This window comes from Folsomia candida, unplaced genomic scaffold, assembly GCF_002217175.1.
Source record: "Folsomia candida strain VU population unplaced genomic scaffold, ASM221717v1 Fcan01_Sc035, whole genome shotgun sequence".
NCBI classification, from domain to species: Eukaryota; Metazoa; Arthropoda; class Collembola; order Entomobryomorpha; family Isotomidae; genus Folsomia; species Folsomia candida.
In genome coordinates this window covers 1175568-1189160 of record NW_019091227.1, presented here as the reverse complement: position 1 = coordinate 1189160, position 13593 = coordinate 1175568, and positions in this window count along the sequence as shown.

The window sequence follows — 13593 nt, the reverse complement described above, 5'->3', positions numbered from 1 at the left end:
AAAGTTAATGTGTAGAAACAAAACGGAAGTAAAATGTTTGTAAACTCGACTGCAAGGTCACATATATATTTGATGTCTATTTAAATTTGAAAGAAATTTAGGTTCAAATCGCAAGGGAGTTTCTTTTCTTATAGTGTTACAAATATGGAAGTGATTTACTTTTAACTTTTTTTTTAGAAAAATATGAATTGCGAATAATATTTGCAAAAACCAACCATTCTTGCAAAATGGAATAAACCGTACCACCGCCCAGTGAGAACCACCTGAAAAAATACATTTTGCTTTATAAAATATATTGCTTTACAAAATTGAATTTATCACGAAGTACACGAAACTTTGTAGCTGTCAAAAAATAATATGTCGAATAAAAAAAACATGAGTAAAATGTGGGTAAACTTTGTAAAATTATGTACTAACTTGTTATCCTCTCAATTTTGAAAAAATAGGTTGAAATGGAAGAGGAGTTTCTTTTCTTATTACTGCATTACAAATTTCCGAGTGATTTACTTTTAATCCTTTTCGCAATATACATTCCATTAAAAAACCCAATCATTCTGACATGAACGATTCGTATCTAAAAATTAAATTTCGGGTTGCAAATTTTGATGAAAATTAATTTCTGACTTTGAAGTTTGCCAAAAACGAAGCAATATATTAAAAAAAAATTATTATTATTATTATTAAACAATTATTATTAAACAATTATTTATTTATCTCTATTTTGCGACAAGTCATTTGCACCTAACATTTTAGGTTTGGGTTGCAAATATTCCTGAAAATTAATTTCTGACTTTGAAGTTGCCAAAAAGTCACGCAATTTATTTATGACATTATAAAATAGTATTATTTTTATTTCAATCATAGTGTAAGGTGTATTCGCAGAGTTATCAAAAAAATGTATGACAAAATGTACAAATGTGTAAATTATAAAATTAGATTACCACTAAAGAAACTAATCTCGTCAAAAATTAATGTGTAGTAATTATATGTCGCTACAGGCATTAATGTCCAAGTTTGTTATCATGAATACTTTAAACGGTATAATTAAACTTTTAGGTGGATAAGTTACATTTTGTCGTGGAATGACGTTTCTATTATTGTGATTTTCACCGTTCATGTTTTAATGTAATGATTAAAGTAATTTAATGATTAAAGGTTTAATAATAGGGTTACATTTACATCTTCGTGAAGCAGGAGTTTTTTATGACAAAATTAGTGCGGATGTTTGTAAATCAGTTTGAAAACGGTTACAAGATATGTTTATAAATTGTTTATAAATTGAGAATAGGCTTGTACATACCTGTTCAGAAATTGAGTTTTCATTCAAAAGTCACTCATCCCAATTTCTGACTGACTGATTTTCATTCACATTCAGTCAATTTCGTTCAAATTTATTTCATTTCATTTCAACGGGCTTCATTTCGTTAGCAGAACGTAAGCATACTTCGTACATTAGCTCACAATTTTTTGTAAACTTACCCAGTGTCTCTTGTGTAAAAGAGACGTCTTGTAAAAGTTTGTACAATTATTTTACTATGAAAAGCTCAGGGATTTTTAAAATTACCAATGAATAACTTCGTAAACTTTATAAAATAATTTTACAAATATAAGTTCCTGGATTTCCAGGCCTGTTACAAATGACGAGAATACATTCAAAATTCATACGAAAATATGTGCATGTTTTGTGAAGAAATTAATCCTTCAAAATACTTAAAAATCATGAATCGTTTCTTTAGGAAACACAATTTTCACTTGATTCTCGATTTACTGATATTTAGACCGTGGTCTAAATAAAAGAATAAAAGAATAAAAGAAAAAAATACTTACTGCGATATTTGTAACCTGAAAGCAAAACGCTGAAAATCTATGTGTCATACAATCTCTTAAGATATTTTTCAACTTTAATTGGTTACAAACATCACTCACTTTGCGCAAATTAAAAGTATGAATCTTACAAAACCTATCAAACCTGACGTAAAACTTCATTTATTAAGTTGTCCGCATAAAGAATTTGTGACGTTAAAGATTACCAAAATTCTGCTAGTTCGTAGTTCGTACCTTTAAAAAATTAATGGCACAATCCTCAGATCCACCAATTCATAAAGATCACAGAGAAAAGTATAATGGAACTGAATTAATTTAGCAACAAGCGACAAAATTGCAAATTCTGTGTATAAAATTTATTTAGGAAAAAATATTCACTTACGATTTTTGTAAACTTGGTAATAAAATGCTAAAAACCTTCATGTTCAAATGAGTCGAAAGTAAAATGTTTGTAAAGGGTGTAATATTGCGTATTTATTCGTGTTTCTGTTCAGTTTGGAACGAAAATTATGTATGTTTAAATTGAAGAGGAATTTCTCTTCTTACAACGTTACAAACATCAGAGCGATTTACTATTCACTTTTCTTATGCAAGTACTAATAGATAAGTAAGTAAGTAAGTAATAGCCTTTATTACCCTCATTTACTAGTACTAGGGAATGCACAAAATGAAATTTTAGCATAGCACACTAGCCTATTTTCGTGAGCTTACAAACAGAAATAACTTACTTTAAATGATTAAATAACAATAACTAAGGGCTAAATTACTATATTTAACTTAACAATATATATGTACGTAAGATATTATCTACTCTTAGTTTGTATAAAGTTAGCTATAATCTATCAAATTTGTTAGAGCTTCAAATGACAAGCCAAAAACCGTGGATTTTGATTTCCATTCGTCATTAATTTTGCTGATGATAATAATATTTTTAGATAATAATATTTTTGTAGATAATAATATTTGTAGATATCTGTAGATAATAATATTTTTTTAGAACTTAGATTTAAATTAGATTTATTACGAAGACACGAATCTTTGTAGCTGTCAAAAATTAATGTGTCGAATAAACAAAACAAGAGTAACGTTTTTGTAAACTTTATAAAATTATGTACTTACTTGCTTTCCTCCCAATTTTGAAAAAAATGAGGCTCAAATGGAAGAGGAGATTTTGTCTTTCTTATCACTGCGTTACAAATTTTCGAATTAGTTACTTGTAATTTTTTTGCAACATATATTGGAAGAAAATTACAACGATTATTTCACAGCGAATGATTCGTACCTAGATACGTTCAGTATTGCAAATATTCCTTAAAATTAAATAATTGACTTTAAAGTTTGCCAAAAATCGTGCAATTTATTTGTATGAATGCAAAATTAGGTTTTTCAGTGGGAAGTTGCCGCGAATGAAAACAATCTTAATGAAAATTAATGTGTCAAAATTAAAACATAAAATATCAGTTTCTCAAAATACTGTAAACTTCACAAATATACAAAAATTACAAGTGACAAGGTAAAATATACTGCTACAAATCTGTTATAGTAAGGCAGGTATCGATTTCTCTATTAGGGTTGGTACCACTTGGTATTAAAATGATACAGTAAAGATTTGCCACCAATGTGATCAAACTTTTAATACCGAGCTATTACTACATGGTATTATTTATCAGTACCACCTTGCTAGAGTCATATATGAATACCACTTGGTACTATTTTAATGCTGGATTTCTAAGTGTTTGTAAAATATTTTTTCCTTGTAACAGAATTCCACATCTGTCATCAGAACAGCATTTAAGCATTTTTTGGGTGGATAAATTGATGCAAAATAATTTGATCAACTTTTTTATCATTTTTCTATAGTAATTTTTTTAAATTATTCGGAATTTTTTAAAACTTTTTAGTATTGTTAAGATATTAATTTTGTAAGGTTTTGAGGAATAATGGTTGAATTTTGGATAGCTTTAACGCCAAGGTAATTATTACGTATATTTTACTTCTTCCTTCAATTAATAGGTCTGCAAGCTGTACGCTAAAAATAAGACAAGTGTTTAGAAACGTGAATTGTATTTTGTAGATAAATAAATATGCTAATTAAGAAATCCGCGGAATGCATGAATTCCATAAATGCGGAAATATAAATGTCTGGAGACACATTCCAGTTGGTTTATTTTTAGATGTACAGTTACATAAGAGTAACCGTTGTAGTTATGTAACGCATGTATGTACATGTCAGGTTTCAGGACGATGTAGCAAATTCCATAAGTTCTAATTTTAGAATGAACTGTAAGGAATTGTACGCGAGTACCTGAAAGTTCTATTTTTAGTGCTTTCAGGAATGCGCTTTCAGTTTGGCATTCAAATTCCTGAACGTACACCCGCTTCCATCCTGTCCGACCTTTTGGCATAAATACGGCTGCCGTCTCGGCAGCATTAACATCTAATTACTTGGCAGAGCCTTACAACCTCTGCACAAGACTGTATAGCGATTCTCAATCTGCCTCAATTGAGAATGTGAACTTGTAAATATTGTCTCAACTAACTGTATCAAATTGTCCCAAGTAGTAATTAAGTAACTGGTAGTATCAATTGACAAGTATGTATTTGCAACTCAAAAATAGTGAATAAATTTTATCGTCGTTGTAACGTTTAAACTTAACCCAACCGTTGTTCTGAGCAAGTTAATTCACATACAAACCACCACACTTAAAAATCATTCATCAAAAATCCATCGCAATATTTAGCACACTAAATCACACATTTCACTAGTTACTCATGAACATAAACAACAAGATTGTGAATGAATTCACGCCTATGTTATTAACCCAGTAAAATTTTACAAATTTTTACAAAGGAATCAAAAACAAATGATTGGTAAAGTTGTGTAGTGTAAGAACGTTTTAAAATCGAGTAGCCGGAGTTTGCTTCGTAACCTTTGCAAAAAAATCTAGTTTGTCAAAAATGACAAACTTCATTTTTCGAAGCTTGTCATTCGAAAATGAAGTATTGACGTAGTTTTAACCAAATTATTTTAATTGTTACATATCATATCTCTAAAGATTCGTCAGTGAGTGTTATTTGCTATTAAAAATTAGAAATAATAATTAATAATTCAGTGAAATACTAATTAAATGTTTAATAGTTAAAATAATCGGATTGCAGGTACACCTTCGTGGATAAAGGATATTTATGACAACCTTAACGTCGAAAATTAGTTATTGATAACTTTAACCAAGTTATTTTAATGGTTAGATGTAACCGGCACAGATGGTGTTATGCATGACATTAATAATTAAATAACTAAATGAAATAATAATTAAATGTTTAACAATTAAAATAATCTTGTATTAAAGATTAGTAATTAATAATTAAATAATTAAAAGAAATATATTTCGTTAAATTATTAAATTATTGATTATTATTATTTAGTCTTACTTATTTTTTTAGTATACTAAAAAAATGTTTAACAATTAAAACAACCTGGTTACAGTTACACCTTCGTTAAGCAGGAATATTTATGACCAAATTAGCGCGAATGTTTGCAAATTTTTACAGGATATGTACATGTTTATAAATTTAGAATAGGTTTGTAACCTGATTTTCCTTCGCAATCTTTATAAAATTGAGGAAATGTTTGTAATGTTACAATGAGGGTATTCATTATTTCTTCGTATCCATCGTATCGTAGAATAGTTTACGAAGAAAAAACAAGGGGTCAAGTTTAGTAAAAATCGTAAGCGTAGTAACGTGATTTTCGATGACAAAATCTTACGACGCTTACAAAATCTCGTAAGCTTCGTAAGTTATTTTACGATACGAAGAATACTAAGGATACGAAGAAATAATGAATACCCTCAATGTTTATTGGACTATTTAGAAGGAGCCTAATAAATTATAAATTTAACTCGAATTATTTCTCACCAATTATATTGTGTGAACAAAATTAAGTTTGGATCGTTAGAAAAAATACATTTTTAATCATGGAAATATTGGGTATACTTACGCATATATAAGTTTTGCGAAGTTTAATTTCGCAAAACCCATGTTTGATTCGCAAATTGGTGTCAAGAGATACTTAAATGTACAGGCCTTAAAAGCCATGGTAAATGCACACCTACACTCTTTGATCGATTACTGCCTTGACATTTGGGCCATACATAACGACACTAAACTGGACACCTTACAAGCAAAAATTGATAAATTTTTATGTATATATTTTTACTCGAGAGTTGCGAAGAAAACAAAAAAGATTACAAGCATTTCCTTCTCGAGCATTCGCAACTCGGCTGAAATGATACGGATTCGTGACGAGTGTAACTTTTTGACATTAAGCGAAAGATTATAATACGTAACTCTCAAAAACGCTTACAAGAGATGGTCTCTCGGCAAGCTTTCTTTTTCTAACAGCAGAATTTCCTCTAATTTATCCATGCCGAAGCTAGATCCTATTGTGCACAGGACTGAGTCTCGTAAGCGGGCCCTCACTTATCGAACCTACAAATTATGGAATGCCCTCCCGAAAACTTGGACTTAAAAAAAGCGTCCTTGGTAACCACTCACTCACCTAACAAATACATTTCGCATGCAAAATATTCCACATAATTAATCCTTGACTTAAAGTTTTCCGAAAATTGACGCAAACTATATATATTTATATTTGTAAGTTGCAAATTAAAATTGTTACAACTTGTAACAATGCAAAATTTGATTTATCGCGAAAAAAAACGAATCCTTCTTTTCTTCCTATCAAAAATTAATATATGGAAACAAAACGAAACTAAAATGTTTGTAAACTTTGTAAAATTACGTATTCATGGGCTTTCTATTCAAACTAGAAAGAAAGTTAGGTTCAGATGGTAGAGGATTTCCATGTGTTACATTTCTTAACAACCTGGTAGAGTAACATATATACTCCGTACTGGTATTTATTTGGTAATAACTTCCTACCTGATTAGTAGCAGTTTGTTCCCGAGTGGTATATTTTTCATTGTCACGACATTACTAAAAGGTAATGTCGTTAGTAGGGTACCGGTAGACGCATTACTTCGGTCAGTAATGATTTACTACCAGTTTTCTAAGAGTGTATTACTGCCTTACAAACATCCGATTAATTTGCTTTTCAAAATACATATGAGCGAATATGAATAGCAAATGAATACAAATGAGATGCACCTAAACGTAAATTTTCTTTTACAAATATGCTTAAAAGTTTAAAGTTTTTACTTAACAAATTTGCCAAAAAGTGTTTGTAATAATACAAATTGAATTCACCACGAATTACACAAATCTTTGTAACCGTCAAAAATTAATAAGTCGAAACAAAACGAAAGCAAAATGTTTGTAAACTTTGTAAAAGAACTTATTTATGTACTTTCTATTTAAATTTTAAGGAAAATTTTGTGGGTTAAGACGGAAGAGGAGCTTTTTTTCTTATTACTGCGTTGTAAACTTCTGAGTGATTTATTTTGAATACTTCCCAATATATATTCTATTAAAAAACACAAAAATTACTGTGCCAAATGCGTGAACACGGACCTACAAATTTTAATTTATCTGCAAATATTACTGAAAATCAATTTGTGACTTTGAAGTTAGCCAAAATATATTTGCAACAATACAAAAAAGGATATACCTTGAATGAAACGAATCGTTGTAACCGTAAAAAATTTATGTGTGATAATAATACGTCAAATAATTTACTCTGTAATGGAAACCTTGCAAGTTTGTAAAGATTTCCTGAATTTTCAAAGATTACAAAATTTAAAAAAATGAAATACTTTAACAAAAAATCCCACCCGGTAAAATCATGTAAAATTTTGTGTGGCTTCATTTTTTGTAAACTGTAAGATCAAATTGGTTATGAAGTATGTTAATTAATTTAGTTGTTAGATAAGGCTACCCACCACGTAAACATATTGATAAGTTGTGTTTTGATAGAATGTGAAGAAATTCGAACTTTTAAAATAAAATAAAAATAATTCTAAATAATAATAATTTACAAAGTTTACTAGGTTACGAAAATCCGTGCGAATTAGTTTGCATTTTAACAAAGCATTAATTACAAAAATTATAAAAACCGAGACGACCTTCCGCTAAAATATGAAATTTATCGCCATTAAAGTTTGACTTATGGGTTTAAAGCATGAATCTGTATTACACCAGGTGTATTACACCAGGTGTAAAGTATTCCTCATAATAAATTTGTGACGTTAAAGTCTGTCAAAACTCTGATAGTTGTATTTTTTCAAAATGAATATGTCACGTTCCAACGAAGTCATAAAAATTAGGGCAAGGAAGCTATATAAAAATTGAATTGTAACTTAACAAACACATAAACAGTCGAGAATTTCTGTATAAAATTTATTTATTTAGGACTTTTTTACAGGACGAAAAAAATATTTATTTACCGCGATATTTTTAACCTGGTAATACAATGCTGAAAATCTTCATGGCATGGAAACTTTTAAGATATTTTAACAATATTTCTGAGTTGCAAACATGTGCGTCACAAACGACTTACTTTGCGCAGAATACATATGAATCTTCAAAAATCTCCCAAATTAACCTAAAATTAAATGTGCCATTAATGTGTATTCCTCATCAGTTATTTGTGACGTTAAGGTTTACCAAAATTCTGCTAGTTCGTACCTTTAAAAAATTAATGTCACAATCCTCAGTTCCACCAATTCATAAAGATCACAGAGAAAAATATTTTTAAAAAACTGAATTAATTCAGCAAAACTCATAGAGTCGCAAATTTCTCGGCAAATTTTTTTTGGATTTCGTTAAAAAAATATTCACTCCAAGGTTTTTAACCTGCTAATAAAAAGATCAAAATCCGCATGTAATACAAACTTTTAAGATATGCAATCTTTCCGATTAAATTGAATTTGAGTATTATTTTTTAAGGTTGAGTGTTTGATAAACTTTGAAGCCAAATTAATCACGGATAATATTTTAAGCCACGATTTTGAATTTTTAGATTCAGTCTTCGAACACAAAGTTCACTCGAAAGTTTGTTACGTAATAAAGCCATTTTTAAAATTTCCACAAAATAAGTAAAGCGATATCTTCATAGGACAGAAATGATGTATCATGATTTCCTTCGAAGTCTGAACAAATTGAGGAAATAAAGTAATATTCTTATAAAATTCTTATTTGTAAACTCTTAGAAGTCCAGTATTAAAATAATACCAACTGGTATTCATATAAAGGGTGTTAATAAAGTCCGATCCCATGCATTTTTTGGAGCGTGGTTGTTACAAATTCAGCTGGAACTTTTGAACCAGTGAAGTTATTTATTTCAAATTTTTACCATGGGAGGAACAACTAAACGTGTAAGTCATGAGCATCTTAGAGTTGAGATACAAACATTGCATCAGCAGGGGCTTAAACCTACAGAAATTGTGCAAAAATTGGGCTGCAGCCGCAGAACTGTTTGGAAATGGAAGAATAAAAATTTTGTCCACGACAAAAAGCGACCAGGGCGACCCAGAAAGGTGTCACCTACCACAAAAAGAATGATTAAAAACAGACTTTGCAAGAAAACCGGTAGTTCATTACGTAATTGAGCAAGGGAGTTAAATGACTCAAAACGCTATAAAGAGAAGAAGAAGCAAATTAACTGTGTGACCGTGCAAAAATTTGTGAAAACTACGAAGTGGGGTCACACAGCTTACAAACTAACCAAAAAAACCTCTCATGTCACAAAAATATATCGATGACCGTCTGAAATTTGAAGAACTCCTTCAGAAAAGTGCCCATTTGAGTGAAAAAAGACTTGGTGAAGAATTGCGCAGTCACATCCTTTGGACTGACGAATCTATTATTGAACTATATCCAAAATTGAACCAACAAAATGTTCGTTACAGGACAGAAAACAAATCGGATGTACCATCAAGAGCGATCCCAAAATTCGGGCTTAAAGTTATGGTAGCGGGTGGATTTTGTGCACGTTGCGTGACCCCTCTACATATCATACCAAAAGGCCAATCAGTCAATGCAAAGCATTATATGGAAAAAATATTACCTATCTATTTCGATAGCATGGGGAACAAGGAAATATTTCCGAATGAAAGAAAAATAGTTTTCATGCAGGATGGTGCTATAGCCCATACAGCAAAAGCGAGTTTGAGTCTCATCAAGACGCAAGTTTCAACGGTCTGGAGCAAGGGGGTGTGGGCCGCTAACGGCCCAGATTTGAATCCCCTGAAGAACCAGTGGTCCATACTTAAGGAAAATGTATACAAAGAGCCACAACCCCGGACGAGGGAAGAGCTAGTAAAAAAAAGTTCAAGATGTATGGAATTCGATTTCCAGAGGCACATTGGAAAAATTAGCACAGAGCCTTAAACAAAGAGTTGAGGGCATGGTTAAAGTAAATGGTAACAAGACCAAATACTAAGGTAAATATGTCGAACATTTTTTGTAAGTATCACGGGTAGTTTTTTTTATACTAGCCTTCACTTTTTTACAGGAAAAATGGGATCGGACTTTATTAACACCCTGTATGAGTTTACCAAAATGGTATTACCAAACAATATGTACTGTATAGGATAATATTTTTTATTTTTTATTTATTTTTATATTTTTATTAATCTTTATAAATTATTTGGAATGTTTTAGAGCTCATGAAGTTTATGAAGTTAACAATTTTTGTTTAGATATTAATTTTTTAAGGTTTTGAGGAATGGTTGGATTTTGGGCAGTTTTAACGTCAAATTAATTATCACAAATATTTTACTTCTTTAAATAATTAATAGATTTCCAAGTGAGACACCAAAAATAAGGGAAGAAGTTTGTGAACTCCGATGTTTGTAACCCAGTAAATGATTTTATCAATTTTTACCAAAGTAATGAAAACGAATTGAAGTATGAGTACTTTTAAAATCGAACTGTAGCCCGAGTTTGTTTCGAAACCTTTGCAAAAAATGGTTAAAATGACAACCTTAACGTCGAAAATCAATTATTCATAGCTTTAACCAAATTATTTTTATTGTTAGATGTCATCACGGGATGTCAATAAAGTGACAGTGTTATCTCCTATTAAGGTTCCCATGGATGACACGTTGGCGCGTAATCTCACTTTATCCCATGTAGTCAAATGCAATTTTTAAAATCGAATGAACTACATGAATTTTCAGATTGACGCAACTTTTAATATTTGAATAAGCTAATTTTTGGTACAACAAACAAGTCGATTTTCATACCTAACAATCAAGTATTGTTCTGCAAATATTCCTGAAAATTAATTCCGGACTTTGAAGTTGCCAAAAATTCACGCAATTTATTTGTGACGTTGCAAAATTAAATTTACCTCTAAAGAAACTAATCTCTGACCGTCAAAAATTAATGCGATAATAAAGTGTCAAATAATTCACTCAGTAATGATAACCCTGTAAGTTTTCAAAGATTGTACCCGTTTTTGCAAATATTACAAAATAGAAAAAACTTAAATAATTTATCAAAGAATTACACCAAAAAAAATCATGCAAAATTGGGTATCGCTTCTTTTTTTTGAAAACTGTAACGCCAAATTAATTATGAAATATATTTTACCATTGTATTAAGTTGTTAGATAAGGTCCCCACGTATATAGAAAACCTATCAGTACAGCTTAGCTTAGCCCGGACCAGGAATGATTAGTAAACCCATGTTTGTCAGTAGTTTTCTATGAAATTATGTGCTACTATTTTCCACTAATTCTTCCATCAATCCTTCGTATTACTAGGCTCCAAATTCTAAAAATATTTACTATCCCTTGGTCCAAATTTCAGCTTTCTATGTTAATTTCTGAAAATCGGTGGGGGTCACCCCATAGGGTCCCTCTGGATGAAAATTTTACCAATTTCACTTCATATTCTTCCATTACGGGCCATTAGCGGCCTCTATACCAAATTTCAGCTCGATTGGATCATTTTGAAAAATCGGTATGGGTCACCCCCTCGGGTATCTCCGGTTGACAAATTTTCCAATTTCACTTCATATTCTTTCATTAGGAGCCATTAGCAACCTTTGTACCAAATTTGAGCTTTCTATGACGATTTTGAAATTTTGGTGAATAATACCCCACCCACTCCGATGACCCCCACCGGTCAACCACTGGACTAATGTCACCCATCTTCGAACTCGTTTCCTAAGATTGTCCAATATGCATATGGTAAAAATTTCATGTCAATCGGTCAACTCGTTCGAGAGTTATCGAAAGACAGACGGACAGACAGACAGACAGACAGACAGACAGACGGACATGACAATTACATAAGCCCTGGTTCGGGCTAAAAATTGACAAGTTGTGTTCTTGGGAAGAAACCATGTGTAAAAATTCACTCGGATTTAAACCTCCCAAAAATACTCTAAATAAACCGTAGTAACGTTAGAAGTAGCTCACCCTGTCAAAATTAGGCTATACTAGTGCACCTTCGCGAAGGTGCACAATAAGCCGACAAAATAGATCATAATTATTATATATTCTTGCAAGTATGGTGCAATATAAACGGAGAAATGTAGCAAATGCTCAAATAAGTTGGACCACTTGTGCAACATTAGCGTCACTCCGGCTACATAATTTTGAAAATTTTATGTCAAAATTGTATGATTATTTCTCCCGGATATTCTGCACTATTGGTGCGTTTTGCATCCAGTAGCCCCTATTATTTCGCATCATTTTGGGTTCTCAACTGTTAGATACCAATGGTGCTCCTCAGACCGGTAATAATGGAGCAGGGACTTATTAATTCGCATCAATTGATGCAAAAAACTCGTCAACAGACAGACGGACGGACGGACAAGAGGAATTCAATAGCTCTCATGCTACGCAGGGTGAGCTAATAATAATAATTTCTTTATACAATAATAATTTTAAGTTTACTAGGTTACAAACATCTGCGTGAATTATAGTTTGTATAAATTCTTCACAAAACATGAGTCGCATAAATTACAAAAACCGAAACATCCTTCGGCAAATAATAACATGACCTAAAGTCTGAATAACATCGCTTAAACTATTCCTCATTATTAATTCGTGACGTTAAACTCTGCCAAAATTCTTGTAGTATTAGTACCTTTAAAAAATCAAGATGTGTCAACAGCCCTCGTTCCCAGGAATTCATAAAAATTATGGTAAGGAAAGTATACAAAAACTTGAATTGCAATTTAACAAAAACTATAACAGTTGCACATTTCTGCAGAAAATTTGTTTATGGATTTTGTTAAGAAAATATATAAAAAAAACATTTACTGCGATATTTGTAACCTGGTAATAATGCTGAAAATCTAGGTGTAATGCAACCTTTTAGATGTTTTTGTGAAGTTTATTTGGTTACAAATATCTGTGTCACAAATATCGTTCACTATTTGAACCTCAAACTCCCAGCTGAAAAAACCTAAAATTTAAAGTGTATCGTTGAAATTATTTCTCACACGTAATTTATGATGTTAAACTCTGCCAAAATTCCGCTAATATTCGTACCCTTAAAAAGTTAGTATGTCAACAATCCACATTTCCACAAATTCATAAAAATTACGGCAAGGAAAACAGAAATAAAACATAATTAATTTACTAAAAACCGTTGCAGAAACAAATTTAAATTTCTGCGCATAATATTTATTTAGGACTCTGCTAAAAAATATTTCCTGTAATGTCCGTAATCCTTTTTTAAAGGATTACATTATCCAAAAGATTATCCAAAAGATTATCCAAAACTTTTTTTTTAATTTATACAAAATTAATAATACGATATTTTGATAAGATTTGAATATTGTGTAGATTTG